We start from the raw sequence: 898 nt of genomic DNA on the forward strand, positions 1-898 counted from the left end.
AGCAAATAACATACTGAATGGGCAAAACCTGGAAGCATTCCCTTTGAAAACTGGCACAAGACAAGGATGCATCTCTCACCACTCCCGTTCAACATAGTGTTGGAAGTTCTGGCTAGGGCAATCAGGCAAGAAAAAGAAATAAAGTGTATTCAATTAGGAAAAGAGGAAGTCAAGATATCTCTGCTTGCGTGTGACATGATTATATATTTAGAAAATCCTGTGCCCAAAATCTCCTTAAGCTGATAAGCAACTTCAGCAAAGTCTCATATACAAAATTAATGTACAAAAATCACAAGCATTACTATAACCCAATAATAGACAAACAGAGAGCCAAATCATGAGTGAACTCCCATTCACAATTACCTCAAAGTCAATAAAATACCTAGGAATCCAACTTACAAGGGATGTGAAGGAGCTCTTCAAGGAGAACTATAAACCACTGCTCAATGAAATAAAAGAGGACACAAACAAATGAAGAACATTCCATGCTCGTTGATATGAAGAATCAATATAATGAAAATGGCCATACTGCCCAAATAATTTATGTATCCCATGCTATCCCCATCAAGCTACCACTGACTTTATTCACAGAGTTGGAAAAAACTACTTTAAAGTTCATATGGAACCAAAAAGAGCCTGCATAGCAAAGACAATCTTAAGCAAAAAGAACAAAGCTGGAGGCATCATGCTACCTGACTTCAAACTATACTACAAGGCTACAGTAACCAAAACAGCAATGGTATTAGTACCAAAACAGAGAGATAGACCAATGGAACAAACAGAGGCATCAGAAATAACACCACACATCTACAACCATCTGATCTTTGACAAACCTGACAGAAACAAGCAATAGGGAAAGGATTCCCTATTTAATAAATGGTGCTGAGAAAACTGCCTA

This window comes from Mandrillus leucophaeus, unplaced genomic scaffold (genome assembly GCF_000951045.1).
Source record: "Mandrillus leucophaeus isolate KB7577 unplaced genomic scaffold, Mleu.le_1.0 Scaffold393, whole genome shotgun sequence".
NCBI lineage: Eukaryota > Metazoa > Chordata > Mammalia > Primates > Cercopithecidae > Mandrillus > Mandrillus leucophaeus.